Consider the following 21627-nt stretch of genomic DNA (forward strand, 5'->3'; position numbering starts at 1 on the left):
ATCTTCTCCCCTCCCCTCTTCTCTCCTCCCCTCCCCCCACCTCCCCACTGCAACCCTTCCAAACCTTCCAATACAGAAGACAGGTTTCACACCCTTCCCCGCTCCCCTCCCCACCCCCCACCCCCATTCAGCACAGACAACTTGTCTTCTCTCTTCCCAGCACTAAACATCCCCAGTTCTTTCAACTGTTCCTTGCATTGGCAGTCTAGAGTTTCCTCTTCTGATTCACGACTCCCCTCATGATGCAATCCAGCTTGTCTGTACTCTCCCTAACTAAACACAAGACTATTCTAGATATAGTCTGACAGGAGCAAAGCATGGTTAGCCTCTAATCTCTTTTGTTCTGTACATTGTGTTTCTATCCATGCAACCTAAGCTCACACTAGTCTTTTGGGCTGCTGGTCACTGTATTGATATACACTGAGCTCGTGGTGCTCCAAAACTCCCAGGGCTTTCTCATTTGATCTGTGCTCTGCTCATACCTTCTTCAGCTTGACTGAAGCTATAACGAGAATACATGAATTAGAGCCACAGGAAGACGTAGGAAGTTTCAATCGAAGAAAGCATTTCCTGACAGTGAAGGCTAATAAAACGTTGGGATTCCTGACCAAGGCAGCTGCTGTCTGGAATGGCCTAAAGCAAGGCCTTATCCCAAGGTAAGTGTATGAACTAGACGATATCTCAACATCACAGAGTCAGAGAGGAACTATTATTTTAAGTTTGTGAGTAAGGAAAGGGAGCTGGAAGCGAGGAAAAGTCAAGAAAAGGGAAAATGGCAGACCTGAAAGACAAATGAATCTTTCTTCATCATTTTGTCTGAAGGGACTATGGCTCTTCTTTTACCTGAACAAACTAAAAAACTTATTAAGAAATCTGAACTCTCTTTGACTTCAAGGCTCAGATATTCTTGAAGTGCCTTGAGAAGTTTGAAATCATGTTCACCTCCAAGTAACATAAAATCTTAGCTTTATAAGGAAGGCCCTTTGTTGTTTAATTGTTTTAGATATGTCCAACTCTTTGTGACCCCATCTGGGATTTTCTTGGCAAAGACATGGCAGTGGTTTGCCATTTCCTCCTCCAGTTCATTTTTGCAGATTACAGGAAACTGAGGCAAACAGAGGTAAGTGACTTGCCTAGGGTCACACAGCTAGTGTCTGAGGCCCCATTTGAAGTCAGGGAAATGAGTCTTTTTGACTCCAGGCCAGGCATTCTATCCTCTGTACCCCTAGCTGCCCTATGAGGGCCCTTAGAGGGTACGTAAAGTTCACAGTGCCAGGAATGTATTCCTTCCTTTTTCTATTTTTTAGAATCTTTTTTTTTTCTTCCAGACTCAGTTCAAGTGTCACTGCTCCCTCATCCTCTCAGCTGTTAGTGCTCTCTCCTTCCCATATGAGCTTGTAATTACTTATTTGTTTATGTTATGGGAATATGTTGTAGCAGCGTATTTGTATGGTCTTCTATCAATGGGATGACTGTCAATTTCTCTCATATTTTGCCTATACTGTCATGTTAACCCTGGGTCCTCTTCATCTAGGAATATGACTAATTTTATCTTTTGTTTTAAAACTATATATCGCCTCTTTTTGTATCCCCAGCACTTAGCACAGCGCCCAGCACATAGTAGGCACTTAATAAATGTTAACTGATTAATCCATTTGCTTGCATCCTATGGGTCTTTTCACATTGCATTCCTTCCCAGTGGACTATGTTGATCAAACATCTGTGCAAAGGATTATAACCTTAGTAAGCAGTTTAATTGGATTAGAGAAAAGTTGAATAAAAAAACAAACAACAGCCTATATCTCAGAAGTTGCAACCATCTTAATTCCCTGCTTTCCCATAGGGAGGAATCTTATTCTCTCTTGCTCCCTTTGAAGGGGTAAAAGAAACAAAAATTTAATTGGTTTAATGAAAACTTCCTGACCCCTGCCGGGCATCAATTAGCACCAATTTCTTCCTTTGGTTTGAGTGGCTGTAGAAGCCTAGGCCTCCCACCTGTTGTCTATTTATCTATGTGGTTAACTCAGGCCTAGTTGTCCTGCTGTGAACACATTGGTACTTAAGCTAGGGTTCCACTCATATTTGCATTGGCAATGAAGATTCTTGAGGGCCTACCCATTGCATTTTCCTACCTCTTGGGAACAAGATGGTAATGTGGTCAACTTCTATTTCCTCTGTCTGTCCTTTGATCCTTCTAATTTTCCGCTTGAAGGTCTATACGTGATGACTTCCATGCATTCACAAACTCTTGGAATGTCACTTTCAGGATTCTTGTACTTTTTGTCTCAAAGCCTTCTGAGAGTTGTAGTCCATAGGATGTAGTTCATACAAGTCCTCAGACATGAAATACAACCTGTGTTGTACCCAGACCTGTGCGGAAGCCCCTTGAACTGACTTGTGAAAGATGATTGTTAAATTTTCAGTGCAAGTATTTGGGAAAATGGCAAATGCTACAAACCAAGGCTTGATTTATTGTTTTGCTCATTGTCTTGACTTCAGAAAGTGATGGAAAAATATTAATAATGAAGATAAAACTTCAAAGTGTGTCATGACTACCCTTTCCTCCCCAGAGAGCCAGTTGTTAAACATTTATCAGCACACCTCTGGTTGTATCCAGGAAGTAGATTGTAAACTTTTTGAGTGCAGGGCTGTTTCATTTTTGTTTTCTTATCTCCAGCACCTGGCATAGTTTCATACACATAGTAGGCACTTAGTAAATATTAATTGAATTGAATCCATTTTACTCTGTCATTTCAGGGCTCTTCAATGACTTGGTCAAAGTCACCAGCTAGTTAGCATCAGAGATTCAGGAAAAAAAATCACAAAATTGAAGAAGCCTTCGAAAAGAATTCTAAGAATGAAGCGAAATGAGCAAAATGAACAGCAGGACACAGGCCAGAGGAAGAGGCCTCTAAACAATATATATTTGACCAGCTAGATGAAAAGGCTAGAGTTAGTTTGGTATGCCAGTGCCTGCTATTTAGGCACTCCTGGTGTGGTGGGTTAGGATTTGCCAGCCCCCTGTTCAGAGGAAGGATCCACCTAAACAAGAGAGACTTACTTGGATTTCTGCTTTCCTGTTTGGTAAGGTATGAAGCTTCCCCTCTTCCCTTCCCCCTCCTCTGTTGTGATTACTAAAAGAACTATGACACACAGAGGTGTATATAATTACATTGGACCATCACAGAGCATACAACACCAGCTAAGGGAATACATACATACTTACATACATACACACATGTATATTGCATTTTTGTGTTTATATATGTATAATATTTTGCTGATGACTTTTTATACATATCCCATTCATTTCCAAATATATTACCTACCTCTAATCACTAAGTCTTAACATGAAACAAACATTTTAAAAGAAAAAGAAAAAAAACAGTTCAGCAAAACCAATGGACACGTTGACTATGTCTGATAGCACATGTAACATTCTGCTCTCATTGTCCCCCACTTCCGTAACGAAGGAAAGGAGGCACATTTTCTCAACTCTTCTTCAGGGTCAAGGCTGGTTATTATAATTATGCCAACATAGTGTAATATTAAGGATAGCAAAGAACACATCATCTCTGCTCTATACATTTGCTTTCTGTGATTACTTCCCTCATCAGTGCCTGCCTTGATCTCTGGTTCTGATCAGACACTTTTGTGTTTCTGTATCTGGCTGGTGTGAGCCAACGAGTCATATCTGACCTTGATCATTCTGAAGTAGGCAAGTTTTGTGGGCAAAACTAGCTCAATTAAGTCAAATGAAGTCCCACAACAGTAGGGGAGTGTTACCTTAGAAGCATGGTCCAAGGTTCCAGCTTAAGTTCAAAGCCAGGGATAATTTATTTCTATGTCTTGGTTTCTCCATCCGTAAAATGGGGGATGGGGCTGGTCCTTGGTCTGCTCCTAAGGGCTGTAGAATCAGGCAGCAATACACAATTGTGAAAACCTTTACCAGTGTGAAGTGCTTTGGACCGCCTTCTTTTTCTATTCCACCAGGGAAGACCGCAGGAAGGATGGCTGAGAAGGGAAAAAAAAATGTCAAAACATTGGCAGTTCAAGCATCCGTGGCACCAGGGGCCTCCCTAAAGTTTTTTTTTTTTTTTGTCAGAGTGTGATAACAGAAAACAGTCACAGCAAGGAGAAGAACCTTCAAGTCTGCTCTGCACTGAATGTCCTTGGCTCCTACGCGATGCCCTCCCTCGGATGGAAGCAAGTGTGGTGGCCTTGGGAGCTACGTTAAGAGATGGCTCTGGATGAGAGACTGAAGGGCAGCACCTCCTGTCAGGCAGTGGCCCCTTCCTGCTAACTCTGACAGAGGTAAAGTTTGGGATGAAAAATTGGGCAAGGCAGGAGTCAAACAGACGAAAAAATGAAAATATGCCACTGAGACAGTGAACTAGATGTGTCTTTTCCAACAGGGAAAGGGATGAGGTGGGAGGGTCAGCTTCTCTGCCCTGTTCCGCTGTAAATTCTCGCTGCATAACCCTGAACATGGCTTTCCATTGTGTTTCTGACTTTCCACAGTATTAAAATGGGAAATGTATCTGCCATCTGTGGAATCTGTGAGATATTTAGAGCTTTTTGAATACTTACCAAGATAATGAATTATATATGCATAATGTATACACACATACACACATGTATTTGTGGATGTATGTGTACATATATATGTGTATATGCATGTACATATATCTATAAAATAGGTATATAGATAAAGCAATGTATACACCCATGCGTGTCTATGAGACACATATGTGTATGTACACACACAGAGATATGGACACATACACATATACATACATATCAGGGGATATCTGCTCTGCAGCTCAGAGGCTTAGAGAGTTGGTTTAGGCACTAAGAGGTCAAGGAATGTGCTCAGAGAGGATCACATAGCCAGAACATGTCAGAGTTGAGTCTTAATATACACTACAGCACGTGCCCTCTCTATCTTACGAGCACACACACACACACACACACACACACACACACACACATACATTTAAAGTTTACAAACACTTTACACTGACCATCTAACTTAAGCTACTCAATAACCCATGATGGAAAACCAAGGCACATAGAGGTTAATGTCCACTGTCATACAGCTAATAAATATCTGAGGTGATATTTGAACCCAGGGTTTCCTGACTCCAAATCCAGCATTCTGCCCTCTACGACAAGCTGCTTATGACATAAATGTAAAGCATCACTCTTGTTCAGTTGTGTCTGACTCTTTGTAGCCTCATTTGGGGTTTTCTTGGCAAAGATACTGAAGTTATTTGCTACTTCCTTCTCCAGATCATTTTACAGATGAGGAAACTGAAGTAAACAGTGTTAAGTGACTTGCCTAGGGTCACACAGCTAGTGTCTGAGTACACTAGTCTTCCTGACTCCAGGCCCAGCACTATCTACTGCACCACCTAACTACCATTGACTGGCAACTCTGAAGTAGTTCCTCAGAAGGCACCAACTGACCCAGGAGAAATAAGGACGTTATGGGAGAGTTTCAATAGATAAAACAGCAAACCACTGTACAAACTTATCAGAGTCCTAAATTCACAACTTGGAGCCTGTCTGTATGGCTTCCACAGCTTCTGAAGTGCCTGGCTTGGTGGATCAGGGTAGAGGGAGGGAGCATGAAAAGAGAAGGAGCCCTGCCCCACCAGAGCATCTCAGGATCAGAGTAAGAGCAGAATCTCAGACCTGGAAGGGACCCCAAAGACCAGATAGTTAAAGCCTTTGAAGGAGCCCCTCAAAAGCAGTACCAGCCAGTGGGTCTCAATCCTTTGCTTAAAGCCCTTCCTTTAGGGAAGAAGGGTTGGAAAACCTTGGAAGCCTGGGGCCATGTATCCTTTGATTCTACTTGTGCTCAGCAGACAGATGCTTTCTTTCTCTCTCCCTAATCTGTAGTCAGAGGAGATAAACAGTCCACTTTCCAACCTAATACTGTATGAAATTAATGCAGTTTAAAAAAAATTAAATACACTCCCTTGCAAAGGGAGACAAGAGCTAATAATGTTTTTTGACATCCTCTCAGAAAGTAAAGGGAAGAACAAACTGAAGATTATCTCAGAAGCAAGTTTGGTCAAGCCATTTGTTAACCATATGAAAGTTAGAGAAGAAATCAGCAAGTGCTGTTTTCTACAGTAGGGAGCTTGACTGGGTTTCAGATGCCTGAAGTAACTTACATATGCAAAAAGGATCAACAACTTTGGCATGGGTTGGATTATTCCTATTCCATAGGTGAGGAAATTGAGGTACAGGAAAATTAGGTGATGCAGGGAGGCAGAGCAGGGCAGCAGATAGAATGCTAGATTTCCCTCTGAGAGTAACTCCAATTAATCCTGGATGTATCTTGCTTGTACTAAATTTATTTGCAGGTTGTCTCCCTCATTAGACTCTGAGATCCTTGAGGGCAAGGGCTGTTTTTGCCTTTCTTTGGCAGGTGTGTAGCATAAAGCCTGGCACATAGTAGGTGCTTAATAAATGCTCATTGACTTGTCTTGACTTTGGAGTCCAAGAATCTGAGTTTTAATTGTGGCTTTGCTAATTATATTGCCTGTGTGTCTTTGGGCCAGACATTTAATCTCTCAGTTTCCCTGTCTGTAAAACAAGGGAGTTGGAGTAGATCATCTTTAAGATACCTACCAGCTCTAAATCTACAATCCTATGACTTACCCAAGATCACTAAGTAAATCAGCAGAGTCTGGACCAAGATCCAGGGTTGCTGACACTTAGTCCAGTGTTCGTTTTTATTGGATTACAATATTTATTGGATTATTTATTATAAATATTATAATATTTATTGGATTATAATACCTGGTAATCAATGGCAGAGACCTATATTACTCATTGGCCTGCTCCATATAATTGTCAACCCTGGGAAGAGGAGTCTTCAGCCATCCATAGAAGGCCCTAAACTACCATGGGGAAAAACACCACTAACTGGTTTGGCTGTTAAGACCAAGTCTCCACTCAGCCATCTCTATGTTTCCCCAAATTTTGCACCCATAAAGTAATAGCAACAATCACATAGACCCCTCAAAACAAGGCAAAAAAGGCTAGCCACAACTGTAATTTGTGGCTCAAATCAATGCATATTTTTTCTTTTGCGATTTATGCCATCAATAACTGCAGGGAGAGATATCATATGGCTAGAAATGAATGAAGGAAAAATTTATTAAGCCCTTATAACATACAAAACTGTGCTACGTGCTAGATAGGAATATTAAAGGTGATCTATTCCAATTCTCTCATTTTTTAGATGGAGAAACCGAGGCCCGGAGAGATTAAATACCTTGCCCAAAGATACATAGGCAATATAAGTAACAAAATCACAATTAAAATTCAGATTCTTGGTCTCCAAAGTCAAGTCGAATGAATAAGAAAAGGAAGACAGTCCATTTAGAACCTTTTCCAATTTCTTCGATAAATTTGTTGTTTAGGGCATAGGGTGTAGTGGTATAGGTGAGTTAAAGGGCATGCACTTGTTTAATAACTTTTTGTGTATAATTCCAAATTTTAAGTTAAACCTATTCATAGTTCCACCAACAGTGTATCAATGTGCCTATTCTCCCAAAGCCTCTCCAATATTTGCCTTCCTTCCTTCCTTCCTTCCTCCCTCCCTCCCTCCCTTCTTCCTTCCTCCCTCCCTCCCTTCTTCCTTCCTCCCTCCCTCCCTCCCTTCTTCCTTCCTCCCTCCCTCCCTTCTTCCTTCCTCCCTCCCTCCCTCCTTCCTCCCTCCCTTCTTCCTTCCTCCCTCCCTCCTTCTTTCCTTCCTTCCTTCCTCCCTCCCTTCTTCCTTCCTCCCTCCCTCCTTCTTTCCTTCCTTTCTTCCTTCCTTCCTTCCTTCCTTCCTCCCTGCCTCCTTCCTTCCTTCCTTCCTTCCTTCCTTCCTTCCTTCCTCCCTTCCCCCTCCCTCCCTTCTTTCTCCCTCTCTTCTTCCTCCTTCCCTTCTTCCTCCCTCCCTTCCTTCCTTCCTCTCCCCCTTCTCTTTCTTTTTTCTTTTTCTCCATATCAACAATTGACAATTGAAAAATAAATTAAATTAAATTAAATTAAATAAACTAAAAGTTAGTTGATGATTTCAAGGAGATCACATTCTAATGGAGGATAGAATATGTGAACAACAGCAATAGCAACCATATTCACACATATATACACACGATGTCTGCTGTGCAAATAGAAGGGAATCTCAGAAGGACAGGGGAGGGGAGTTAGTGGTAGTGGTTGGAACCGGGAAAGACTTCAGAAAAGTTAAGTGACTTGCCCAAGATCAAACAGGTACTTAAGAAGTAGAACCAGGGTTCAAACTGAAGTCTCGGTTGCTGAGCCAGAATTCTTTCTCCTGTCCTGCTTTTTACCCACATGGGTAAAAATGGCTCATTTTAGAAGGAAGCTCATGATATGAAACAATTTTCACCGTCTTGGAGAGGTGATAAAGTAGATTCAGATCTCTGAGGGAGCAGCGACACGGAAAGTAACCTTTCCCGATGACAGCGAAGGGGCACTTGCCACTCTTACGTGACTCTTAGAATGAGTGGCCTTTCTTAAAATAAGAAAACTGTCTTACGTTTGTAAAGCACTTTGCAGCTCACAAGGTTTACATAATGCTTGACAGCATTACATAACCTTATTTCATCCTCACACACAGTTTATGGTATACCCATTTTACAGGTGCAGAAACTGAGGCTTAGAGAGATAAATTGACTTGACGGAGGTCATAGCACTTAAACCTATGTCTTCTGACTCTAGGGTCAGTGAAGAACACTCCACCATTCTGCCTTTTACTAACTAAATTATTTCTCTTTAGAGAAAGAATATCTTTCCTCCATAACTTCGATCAGGAGTGCTTTTTTGGGTAACTATTTCAATGTAATTGATTATTTTATATTCCTATGTAGTGTGGAACACTTATGTTATATCATGTCATGTTGACGTCACTTCTGTGGTTGAGTTGCTTCAGTTGTATCTGACTCTTCATGACCCCATTTGGGGTTTTCTTGTGGAAGAGATACAGGAGCGCTTTGTCATTTCCTTCTCCAGCTCACTTTACAGATAGGGAAACTGAAATAAACAAACTCAAGTGACTTGTCCAGGGTCACACAGCTTGTGTCTGAGGCCAGATTTGAACTCAGGTCTTCCTGACTCCAGGCCTGGCGCTCTATCCACTGAACCACCTTGCTGCTCTCATCGCGTCATATCACATCATATTATGTTATAATGATTATTTTATACATTTAGAAACATTATTTTGACAAGGTGCCACCAGGTTGCCAAAGCAATCTATGGCTCAGAAAAGATTAAGAACCCCTGGCCTAGAACCTGATAAACATAAATGAGGGAATGTGTGTGCCTGTAAGTAGATGCCATATTCCCAAAGTCTTTGAGACCAAGAGAACCCCTTGTATTGGAGGCAGTTCTCTTTGGGATATTGCTGCCACAAGCCAGTTCATGGGCTGCACTAGCAGCATGGTGACGTCTCTCAGTCTCTCTAATTGGGTATGCAAGCTTCCGTTGCACACAATTAAAAAAGCTGGGAGTTTCATCAGGGAGTCAGAGCATAGGAAGATGAGAACGATGGGGATAAATGTCAACTGTGTCTAGGCCACGCTGGGGCTAGTGAGGGTGGCTGAAATGACTACAGTGCCAATAGAGGTCAACATATAGCCTAGGCTTCACCTTCTTTCAGTACCCTTAGAAACTATTTGTCAATAAGTTGCTATGTCCTTTGTTCACTGTACTGAAGAACAGAGGGGTTAATTGAGAGCTGACTAATGCTCCCAGGGCACATGCTGGGGATGGTAGCCATATGGGAATTGGTGCTGACAGTAATTCATCCCTGATTCAATTCCATATCATCTTGTGGTTCTGTAGCAAGGTGGTACAGTTGATTTAAAGCTAGAAGGGACCATAGAGGTTAGCAGGTATAAAACTGAGACACAGAAAGACTTGTCTAGGGTTATACAACTAGTAAGAGAGGTGAGATTTGAACCTAGGTCTTCCTGACTCCAGGGCAGAGTAGGTGGCACAGTGGATAGAGCCCTGGGCCTGGAGTCAGGAAGGCTCCTCTTTGTGGGTTCAAATCCAGCCTCAGGCACTTAGCAGTTGTGTGACCCTGGGCAAGTCACTTAACCATCTTTGCCTCAGTTTCCTCATCTGTAAAATGGGCAGGAGAAGGAAATGGCAAACCACTCCTGTATCTTTGCCAAGAAAACCCCAAATGGGGTCACAAAGAGTAACTCAACAACAACAAAAAACTTCCTGACTCCAAAAAAAAGATGTTGGTAGGGGCTTGGTTGGAGCTGTGAATTTGAATAGATGATAATTCCAATGAGATGCTGCATGTAGCTGAGAGGGAGGGGACAGACTGAGGCAGCCCCAGGCTACATAAATATGTCTACAGTGGGACTGAGAGGTTTGAATCTTGAAGGCCTTGCACAAACACATTAACTTGGAATGGTTCTGCATTTAAAACCTTCCTTGATCTTTTGTGTTTTGGATGCTGCAGAGAGAGGGGGCAGTAGGTGGGGATGGGGGTGCTATTTAGACCATAAGGCAACTACCTAGGCCAGAGAACGACTACTTCTTCCCTTGGTATGGAGAGACTGTCCGAGACAGACTTGCTCTTCGAAAGGGCAGTCTGTTAAAGCCTTGTCAACACTGAGAGTGACAGATTGAGCTCCCCAACAGGGAGCCCATTTGCTTCCAGAAACAATGCCAGGTGAGGAGGGTCTCCAAAGAGAGACAGAGAGGGGAGCCAAGGAGATGAGGCAGGTGGATCTTCCACTGGGCAGATGGCCTCACAAACTGTTGTGTTACTTCTATCAGTCCTGCTTTGCTCAGAGGACTCAAGCTGGTGCAGAGGAGAAGGAGACAACAGGATTTGTGTTAGCCTGTCTCTTTGGCAAAGGTTGAGAGGACCATGCGTTCTCAAGACAATGAAGTAATCGATCTTTTATGAAGGTTACACTTTCCTCTACAATTAGTACCAATCAAGCCAGGCAGCAGGATCAGCAAGGAGGGGTCGGTGATGGATTGAATATGCCAAAACTTGGGCTAGGAAGTTGTTAAAGAAAAACAAAAGCAAAAAACTCTTTTCTAAAATGCTCTAATGGCTCGATCATTAGGTTGCACTCAGGACTCAGAGACCTTTGCAAGAGACTTTACCAGCTACCTTGATTGTTGACCCCTGCTGACAACATTCTTAAGGAATACTCAGGGCATTTCTCCGTTTAATGCATTTCTCTGCCATTATATACCAACCGATATTTTGGAATGCTCCCTTTTAGGAGTCCTGTGCTCCATCCACACTGTACTAATTTTGATTTATCGAGTTTAGCCACTAGCTTTGCAAGGTCATTTTGGATACATAAATTAAATAAAACCCTAAAAGACTTTTGGGGTCTTTTAAAAATTAAATTACAAAACACCATTAAAATCACAATTAAGATTAGCTGTATGGCTATGGACGAGTCACCACATCCCAGTTTCCTCAACTATAAAATGCAGGGTTTTTGTGACGATCAAATGACATAGCATATGTAAAATGTTTTGCAAACCCTTAAAATGCCATAGAAACGCTAGCTGTTACTATGCTGCCCATTGGCCAATTTAATGCCACTCAAGTTGGCAAAAGCAGAAGAAAGGATCGTAAAATATAATTTTATTGAAATTAGAACAGAGGAAGATAGCCTTTTAGCACTGAAAGCATGATTATTAGGGCTTAGTTTGAATGAATGAAAAAAGCATTTATTAAGCCCTTACTCATTGCCAGACACTGTCTTAAGTAAGCATTAGAAAGTGGCTGGCTGTTAAAAAAATATGAGAAAAGAAAATAAAGCAAAAAATTGGAAAAGGAAAAAGAGAAATGAAATTATTTGTCTAAAGGATGAGGCAGCTAGGTGGCACAGTAGAGAGAGTGCCAGGCCTGGAGTCAGGAAGACTCATCTTCCTGACTTCAAATTTGGCCTCAGATACTTACTAGCTGTGTGACCCTGGGCAAGCCACTTAACCCTGTTTGCCTCAGTTTCCCCATCTGTCAAATGAGCTGAAGAGGGAAATGGCAAACCACTCCAGTGTCTTTGCCAAGAAAACTCCAAATGGGGTCAAGAAGAGTCGGATACGACTGAAAAATGACTGAACAATAATTTAAAGGATGAATTTGCATAGTTTAGTATTTGGAGGCAGGTAATTTTGTTGGGTAAATAGGCAAGTGAATTTCACCTTGGGAGATATTCAGTATATGTAGTTTTCCAAAAACACTCTGGGTTTAGTTTTCTCCATCATTTAGTTCATGTGACTTTTTGCATCTTTTGTATCATATTTACATATGCATATCTTACCCCTGTTGTCCAGGTGGCCATTTTTGGGGAAAAAAACCCAATCTAATGGAATATCCACAAGGCAGTCTGGGTCAATAAGGATGAGGATGGCATGTAATAGAAGAGAGTTAATAGTGCCAGCCTAGGATTTGTAGTAAGGTGAAATTGAATCAGAGGATTCGGAATAAAAAATGAAACCTAATCTTTATCTTGATGTCTGTGGATTCTTTCTGTTACAAGGAATGAGTTTTGTTCATTTGCAGGGTGGGATTCTCAGCCCTGAGCTGGATTTTCGTTGGTCTTACTCTTGCCTTCTGACACTAGTTTAAGGTCCTGTGTATCTGCTACTAAACTGCAAGTTCCTTGAGGACCTGCACCGTAGCCTCTATATTTATATACCCCATGCCTGCCAGCCCAATATTTGGCACACAGTGGGCCATAGCTGTCTATGTAATGAATTTCAACGGGAGTGGGAGGAGAGGGAGAATTTTGATTCCATCCTCTAAGAATTAAAATAAAATATTTGAATCATGAGTGTGACTACTAATGCTGATGGATCTTGTTTTGAGATTTAATTAATTCTCTAGCAGTGGAATTTGACACCCTGGGGTGCTCTATGAGGAGTAAAAGCAAAGGATTTGTTGCCTGGCAATATCGCTCCATTCATAGAGGTTAGAAACAGGCTCTTCTCACTGTCTTGTGCAAATTTTCCGAATGGCATGGACCTAAGCAGGGTTGGGAAGGCCATTAATCCTAGCCTGGTTTTCCTTACTCAGTTCCCTCACCCTCATTCCACTAACCTTACTGCCTCCAAAATGATTTTTATTATTGTAGCATTTGACAGATGGAATTCTGCTTTGCAGTCAACGTTTTGAGAATTCATATATATATTGAAAGGATATTTGTATTGTCAGCCATACTCCAAGGATGAGGGAAAATGGAGGCTTGGGGAGTTTAAACAATTTTTCTGAAGGATAGGATGGGATAGGAACCAGACTTGTGATTTCATTGGTATCAGGAACAACTTGACAAGGGAACTCTATAATGCAAGTAGGCATTGTTTTTGCAACTTGTAGCCTAGACTACAGTACTTTAAGGTTAAGTGACTTTTCCAAGATCATAGGGCCAGCATGGGTCAGAGGCAGGATTTGAACCAAGGTCTTCCTGTCTGTGAGGCCAGCTGTCCATTCACTGTGCCAAGAAGATGGTAGAATTAGAAGCCTTGCTCCTAGAGTTTCCACATTGCTGTTTAACTCTCAGAGCATGTTGTGTCTCTAGGTCCATACCACACTTTCATTAATCATTAGGATGAAGGCGAAAAGACTGGCCTTCATACCACTTAAGGAATGAGGCACAGCTCAGAGAACACAGGCTGAAAGCATTTGATCATTAGTCTGTGAGGCCAGCTTTCTGGCTGGGCTACAAGTGTCTAGAATACACAATCCAGCCTTGCTTCACAACTTCTGTGACCTTAAATGAGGTTGTGACATGCAGGATGACAAACTGTCCTGGAGACTGGAACCAAAAATGTCTCTCCCGGAAGTGAATGTGAGCCTCTCTATATTGGCTCTATATTCTGTGAAAGTTCTAGAAACGCCGGCTTTGCTGCCAGATCAGATGATTTAAGGATTTAGAGCCCTTGCGCTGATATTAAACATAGTTAAGGCTACAAGTAATCTCAAGGGAGCCTGGAGGATTTCTTTTTTATTTCCAAATGAAAAGATATGAGAATGTTTTAAGCAGATTAGAAGCAGTCCTATCAGAATAATTTCATGAGCTATTTTTAAAAACATTTGACCCTTAAGTTTTAGATAGGAAAGCAGTGATGTGAGTAGCAGCTACTTATCTGACTTGTAAGAAGTTCAGTGGAGGGCTGCAGGCATCTGCTTTTGGCCCTGCTCTACTCAACATTTTTCTCAATGACATAGAAAAGCAGAGACGGCATGCTATTTCTATATGCCAACGATACAAAAGTGAGAAGTATAACTGATGCTAAAGTCTAAAAAGATAATAATTGTTGTTGTGGTCGAGTTATTTCAGTCATATCCAACTCTTCGTGACCTCATTTGTGGTTTTCTTGGCAAAGATACTAGAGGGGTTTGCCATTTCCTTCTCCAACTCATTTTACAGATGAGGAAACTGAGGCAAGTAGGGTTAGATGACTTGTCCAGGGTCACACAGTTAGTAAGTGTCTGAGGATTGATTTGAGTCTTTCTGACTCCAGGCCAGGCACTTTATCCACTGAGCCACTTAGCTGCACAATATTGATAAGAGTTAACATTTATAGAGCACTTACTATTTGTTAGGCACCATGATAGGCACTTTACAATTATTATCATAGTTGGTCCTTACAATAACACTGAGGGAGGCAGGTTCTATTAAGGCAGCTAAGAGGCGCAATGGATAGAGCACTGGACCTGGAGTCACAAAGACTCATTCTCCTGAGTTCGAATCCAGTCTCAGACACTAACTAGCTGTGTGACCCTGTGCAAGTCACTTAACTCTGGTTGCCTCAGTTTCCTCATCTGCCAAATGAGCTGGAGAAGGAAATGGCAAACCGCTCCAGTATTTTTGCCAAGAAAACCCCAACTGGGGTCATGAAGAATCAGACACAACTGAAATGACAGAACAAAAAGGTGATATCATTATCTTTATTTTACAGTTGAGGAAACTGAGGCAGTTTGTAGCTGTGATTTGCCCCAGGTCACATAGCTAGTAAGTGTCTGAGGCTAGATTTGAACTCAGGTCTTCCTGACTCCAGACTCAGCACTCTATATACTACTGTGCCACCTAGATTTCAGAAGACTAGAATGATGGGCCAAAGCCAACCAGATGAAATCTTATAGGGACAATTAAAAGTCTTACTTACATTTGGGTTCAAAAAATCAATTGCACAAGTACAGGATGGGGGAGGCATGGCTAGACAGTAGTTTGTGTGACAATGACTTGATGTTTTTAATGTACTAGAATATGAGTACACAATGGGATATGGCGCCCCGAAAGAGTTGATGAGATCTGGGACTACACATTCAAAGAGACATCTGTGCAGATTGAGGGAGGAGATAGTCCCACTGACCTCTACTCTGGTCTGATCACATTTGGAGTATGGTACTATATTCTAATCACCATGTTTTAGGAAGGACGTTGACAAAATAGGAAGCATCCACAAAAGGATGGTGACAGGACTAGAGGATATCCTATGTGATGATCAATGGATGGAATTGGGGGTGTTCAGCTTGGAGGTATGACATTTTATGAAGGGAGTGAGATATTTGAGGGGTTATCTTGTAGCAGGGGGATTAGATGGCTCCAGAGGGCAAAACCAAAAGCATTGGGTGGAAGTATCAGAGGTAGACTTTGATTTAAAATACAGAAAAAAATTCAGTATTTAGCATTGTCCAAAAGTGAAATGCCTTTCTTTGGGAGACAGTGGGTTTCAGATTACTGAAGGTCTTTAAGTGGAGCCTGGATGATTACTTAGGAGGGATATTGCAGAAAGGGTTTTTGTTCAGGCCTACCTTTGACTAGAATCATAAATCTAGTGCTATCCAGTGCTTAGCACAATGCCTGGAACATAGTTGGTGTTTAATAAATGTTTACTGTCTGACGGAGTTGGGAGGAACCTTAGCCATCATGTAGTCCAACTCTTTCATTTAAAGATGAGGAAACTGAGGTCCAGAGAGGTTAGGTAGCTTACCTAAGGTCACACATGTGGTAAATGGCACAGTTGGAATTTTAATTCCAGTCATAGAATTATAGGATTGTAGGACCATTGATTTAGAACTGTAAGGCGCCATGAAGGTCATTGAGTCTAACATCTAATTTTGCGGATGAGTAAACTGAGGCCAAGATGGATCAATGCTCCTTCCATTATATCTACCACACTGCCTATTTCTAAGTTTCTTCTGAACTTTGAGATTCTGCAAAACTTCTTAGCTTGGAGACTTCAGCTAAGTGGCACAGTGGATAGACCACTGGTCTTGGAATGCATCTTCACAAATTCAAATCCAATCTCAGACACTTACTAGCTTTGTGACCCTAGGTGAGCCACTTAACCCTGTTTGCTTCAGTTTTCTCATTTATAAAATGATCTGGAAAATGGAATGGCAATGCACTCCAGCATCTTTGCCAAAAAAAACCCCAAACCCTCAAAATGGAGTCACAAAGAGTCAGACATGACTGAAGTTTCTGAATAACAACAAGACTTCAGAATTCTGATGGATCTCTGATATCATCAATGAAGGTATTGACTCCAGTGGAGCAAATTGTCATTCATCCTGTAAAACATCACATGCAGTTCTCATCCATGCTGTCTCGTAATAAGGGGTCTATCTTTAGCTCCCTTGACCTTGTATAGATACTAATGGGTCATGTTAGTTGCTCATCAGCTATCCCTTAAATGACTGGCCCCTTTCATTTTCTGTTCACACATTTTCTTGTGACATTCTTCATGTAGTATGTTCTGCATAATTCTTTATTGATAATATTCTCTAGCTTCCTCATACCTACCATACACCATTCTATTGTCCGTTTGAGTGACTCCCAACTTTCATTCTCCAGAGACTGTAGGACTGTATGACTCACAGCCGTACAGTGTCACAAAAAGAATATGAATGTGGAGAGAGAATGTGTGATTGATGCAGGAAGCAGGGGGATTTAAAAGAGATAAATTGGAACATGGAGAGTGGAATGGGAAGTGGGCGACCTTCTCATGGGAAAGAGTCTCTCAGGATTAGGATAGCCAAGTGGTTTGTGTTCTTCAGAATTACCTGGTGGCACAGTGGATAGAGCACTGGTCTTGGAATTGGGAAGATTCATCTTCATGAGTTCAAATCTGGCTTTAGACACTAGATGTGTGGCCCTGGGCAAATTAACTTAGCCCTGTTTGCCTCAGTTCCTCATCTGTAAAATGAGCTAGGGAAGGAAATGGCAAACCACTCCAGTGTCTATGCCAAGAAAACCCCAAATGGGATCATGAAGAGTTGGACATGACTCCACAACAACAACAACAACGAGAGAGAAAAAAAAATATGTATGTTCTTGATAGTACTAGGGATCTGGAAATAAATACGTGACATACTGAAAGAAAATGATCTGGGTTATTGCCCTGCTTCCACAATTCGTACTATTTTTAGGAGAGACTCTATTGCAGAGAGCACAACTCCAATGGGCTGGACATGTTGTTCAAATGCCAAATGTATGCTTGCCAAAAAGACTATTTTATGGAGAAATCACACACAGCAAGGACTCATGTGGTGGTCAGAAAAAGCCAAACAAGGACATCCTCAAGGTCTCTCTTGAGAACTTTGGAATTGATTGCATGACATGCGGAACACTTGCATAGGACTGCTCAGCATGGCATGCCCTCATCAGAGAAGGTGCTGTGCTCTATGAGCAAAGCAGAATTGAAGGAGCTCAAAAGAAACAAGAGATGTGCAAATTTAGAGAATCCACGCCAAGTGTTCACATGCACTGTTTGTGCCCAACCTGTGGTAGAATATTCTGAGATCATATCGGTCTGATTAGTCACAGTCAGACATATTGAAACTTGACTCTAGCATAGTGATATCACTTTGGTCCTCTTCGAGAATGAAGGGTAACCAGCAACCAACCTGTTGAGACCATTACCAGAGTATCTGTTTCTGTATCACCTCAAAAGATGCTGATTTACTTAAGGACCTTTGTCATGAGTGAAAAGCCCTTGATGAATGCCCTTGCCTGCTCACTGCTCACAGAAGGAGGTGACACTGAATGTCCGGGCTTTTGTTCTGCATGCCACTAGGGGCAGGCAAGGACCTAAGGGGAATGGGCTGGGGCATATAAGTTCCAGACACTTTGGTATTAAATTTCTACTATTCTAATTAAAGCCTATACGCGAGTACATAAGTGTTATAAAGGAAACACAATGGCATAAAAGGGCAAAGAAAGGCTCTTGTTGGATGGGAGGCAGGGGAAGCATGAAGAAGTCAATCAACTAATTGATGGAAACACCAACTCACAGCCCAGATAGATGGAAACAGATATTATACTCAATGGGGTTGAACGAAGGAGTGAGAGGCAGCTCTCAGAGTCGGAGGGTGGTACATGGAGCTTGGAAGTTACTCTAGATTACACTGTAGTATCTGGGCAAATTCAAATGGGCATAGACCCAGGGTCCTTATTCTATTATTCCATGCGACCTCTCCTCAAATTCATCATCTCCACCTCTGTAACAGTAACTCAGATGCAGCCTTACAGTCCCTCAGTGCTGATAGGTAAACTTTTGTCTTCTCTTGCTATGGCCTGAGCCTCCAGGCCACTTCCAAGCCCCCTTCACCATGCTCTTTCTCTCTCCCTTTCCAGCTCTCATTTATTGTTGCTTTCCTTCATTAGAATATAAACTCCTTGAGGGCAGGGACTATCTTGTTTGCCTGTAGTTGTATAACTTAGCAAAGTGCCTGGCACACAGTAATTGCTTAATAAATGCTCTATCTATCTATCTATCTGCCTATCTATCTGTCTCTCTGTCTGTCTGACTGTCTGTCTGTCTGTCTATCTGCCTATCTATCTATCTATCTACCCATCTATCTGCCTATCTATCGATCTATCTATCTATCTGTCTGCCTATCTATCATCCATCTGACTTCTGAATAGGACCAGGCACTGGTTATGGCACTCCCTTCCCCCACTTCATGCTATTACATTAAAAAGATGGAAAAAATAGACCTTAGTTTTGGAGACAAGCTTGGGTCATTGGAAGCAGAACGCAATTTCCAATATTTAATCCAGTATACTATTCTTCTACTTATTTCTGAGTGAATCAAAGTGGGGAATGATGGAAATTAATATTATACTATATATTAATAACCAATTATTAATTTGTGACCCATCTGTTTTCCTCCTATTTTTGTCAAGACTCTACTCTTGAAAAGACTAGTCAGTCTCTGAAAGGCATGACCAAATAATGTGATTTTGTAAAAAAAAAAAAAAAAAGCAGGTGGGTGGCACAATGTATAGAATGCTGGGCCTGGAGTCAGGAAGACTCATCTTCATGAGTTCAAATCTGGCCTCAGACACTTACCAGATGTGTGACCCTGGGCAAGTCACTAAGCCCTGTTTGCCTCCGTTTCCTCATCTGTAAAGTAAACTAGAGAAGGAAATGGCAAATCATTCCAGTATCTCTGCCAAGAAAATCCCAAATGAAGTCATGAAGAGATGGGCACTACTGAAATGACTAAACAACAAAAAATATAAAAGCATTTAAAAGAATTCATTTAGGAATATGGCTAGAAGGAAGACAACAGATGAAAAATGGAAACAAGATTTCTATAATAAAATTTTCTTCATTAATGACAACTTTTTTTTTACTGTGTTAGGTAGCATGATGGACAGAATGCTAGACTTGGAGTCACGAAGACTTGAATTCAACTTAAGCCTTAGAGATTTATTAGCCGTGTGACACTGAGCAAGCTTTTTAATCTTTGTCTGCCTCAGTATCCTCATTTGTCAAATGGGCATGATAATAGCACCTACTTCCCGGGGTTGTGATGATAAAATGAGATGATATTTGTAAAGTGCTTCACAAACCTTAAAGAGCTATGTAAATGCTAGCTGTATTTGTTATCATTATTATTATATTTGGACTCCACCTTGCGGTCCTCAATGAGTGTGCTTCATTAGGGATTAGAAAAGGCCCTCAAGAAAAATATGAGATGGAAAAAGCATCTGACCAAATATCCACAAGGAGGTCAGTGCTTGAGGTTACATCATCTTCCAGATATCTGAAAAATAGAAGTGAAAAAAATCTTGGACCTAAAAAAGAAATTTGAGAAAATCTCGGCAACAACCAAACTGTTGTTAACTTACTTTCTCCATCTCTGTAAAATCTTTATGAGAATAATCTGTATGTGTATTGAGGATATCCTCAGTAAAAGTATAAGAAGGAAACAGGAAGGGCTTTGCTAGTGACATTCTACAGCAGAATATACTTTTCATGATTTTAACGGGTTTGCTGCATGTTACAATGACTTGAGATAGAGTCTCTCACGGGAGTGACTCTATCATAGGTGATCTGGGCATATGCCAGACCCCTATTGCAACAGTTATGCAGTTAATCAAAAGACATAGAAATACAAGATCTCATGGGGATTGACATTTTTTTTTTACTAAAAAAGCATTTGATGTAGTAAAGCAAAATCTAAAAGTTACTTTAAAGACACCTCCAGTGAGGCATCTCTCATTCATATGTTCAAATCAGGCAAGATTCCTTGAAAGATACAACCAGTGATATAGCTGTTCCACCCCCCCTCCAATAATTAATATCCAATGAGGCATAAAACACGGAGACATATGTTCACCCAAGGTGTTTGCTGCTATCATGGAGAACATCCAGCATGCATTCCAAAAGGAAAAGAGATTCTCTATAGAACGTATCTGAGGTGGGAGGTCCTCTGGATTTTCCTGTTTGGAAATGACATCCTACTGTTTGCACACAGTCTCAGAGCATTGCAGAGCCTCCTAAATTAGAGCTATAATCCATCCCCTCCCTCTAATTGTTCAATAATAGCAGCATTTATGTCATCCTTTAAGATTTGCAAAACACTTTATGTGTTATCTCATCTGATCCTCATAACAACCCTGTGACTCAGGTGCTATCATTATCCCCATTTGACAGACGAGGAAATTGAGGCACGGACAAGTTAAATTGACTTGCTCATGGTCACAGAACTATCCTGAGACAGAATTTGAACTCAGGTCTCTCTCACTCCAATTGACTGCAACCCAACTGCCTCTTCATGCAGGAAAAACTTCTTATTGACATAGGAAAAATCAAATGGATGACTAATATATGTTGAACAGACTATGAGATGAAGTTGTATGGACAATCCATGGAGTTGGTCAATCCATATCTTTCTCTCTCTCTTTTGGACTAGCACTGCCTCGTACATAGGTGGTACATCATAAAATTGAAATGAATAAGGGCAACTAGGTGGCTCAGTAGATAGAGTGCTGGGCCTAGAGTCAAGAAGTTCTGAGTCAAAAATCTGGCCTCAGATACTGGTTGTGTTACTTTGGGCAAGCAACTTAACCTCTTCTTTCCTCAGTTTCCTCAACTGTAAAATGAGCATAAGAATAGCATCTACCTTCCAGGGTTGTTGTGAGGCTCACATGAGATAATATTTGTTTTTTATATAATATTTTATCCTCCCATTACATATTAAAACAATTTCTTCATATTTGTTTCTTTTTTTAAGTTTTGAGTTTCAAATGCAATCTGATACAGGTAAAACATTTCCATGTTAGTCATTTTGTACACGAAGACTCAAATAAA

General features: G+C 41.2%; 1 long non-coding RNA gene across 1 annotated transcript in view; it reads left to right on the forward strand.

Annotated features, from left to right (window-relative positions):
- The first annotated feature begins 403 nt into the window (after window positions 1-403).
- The window catches only part of LOC118848454, a 59443-nt gene continuing 38219 nt past the window's right edge, over window positions 404-21627 (forward strand). Inside the window, exons 1-2 of the long non-coding RNA XR_005010253.1 lie at window positions 404-656; window positions 4106-4314. This is a non-coding gene — a long non-coding RNA (uncharacterized LOC118848454). The remainder of the gene's footprint in view (window positions 657-4105; window positions 4315-21627) is intronic.

The sequence above is a fragment of the Trichosurus vulpecula genome, chromosome 4, assembly GCF_011100635.1.
Source record: "Trichosurus vulpecula isolate mTriVul1 chromosome 4, mTriVul1.pri, whole genome shotgun sequence".
Lineage (NCBI taxonomy): Eukaryota > Metazoa > Chordata > Mammalia > Diprotodontia > Phalangeridae > Trichosurus > Trichosurus vulpecula.